The following is a 408-nucleotide window of genomic DNA, read 5'->3' on the forward strand; positions in this document are numbered from 1 at the left end:
GCCCGGGAGCCCCGCCCGAGGCTCAGTGACACCCACGCCCTCCGCCACCGGACCCCAAGTGCACAGGTGGAGGCGGTACAAAAGGTTCACGGCCTGGCGGCTTGGGGGCTGGGGGAGGAGAGCACGAGGGAAAGGCTGCTGGGTCCCCACGCCAAAGCCGGGGACTTGGGAGCCAGCGGGCCAGGGAGATGCCGCGGTGCGTCCAGCCCGGGGTCAGGCTTCTGGGGGCGGTCACCACTGCTCCGGAGGGCGAGGGGAGAAAGCTGCCAGGGCCCCTGGGGAGGACAGGCTGCCCCTGGGGCCATCTGCATGTGGCCGGCCAGCAGTGCGGGGGCGTGGAGGGGCGGGGGGCTCCCGGGAGGAGAGGGGAGAGCAGCCCCCAAGAGAGGTGGGGCTGGCGTGTCCCCA

This window comes from Crocuta crocuta, unplaced genomic scaffold (genome assembly GCF_008692635.1).
Source record: "Crocuta crocuta isolate KB4526 unplaced genomic scaffold, BGI_CrCroc_1.0 scaffold193, whole genome shotgun sequence".
In the NCBI taxonomy this organism is placed as follows: Eukaryota; Metazoa; Chordata; class Mammalia; order Carnivora; family Hyaenidae; genus Crocuta; species Crocuta crocuta.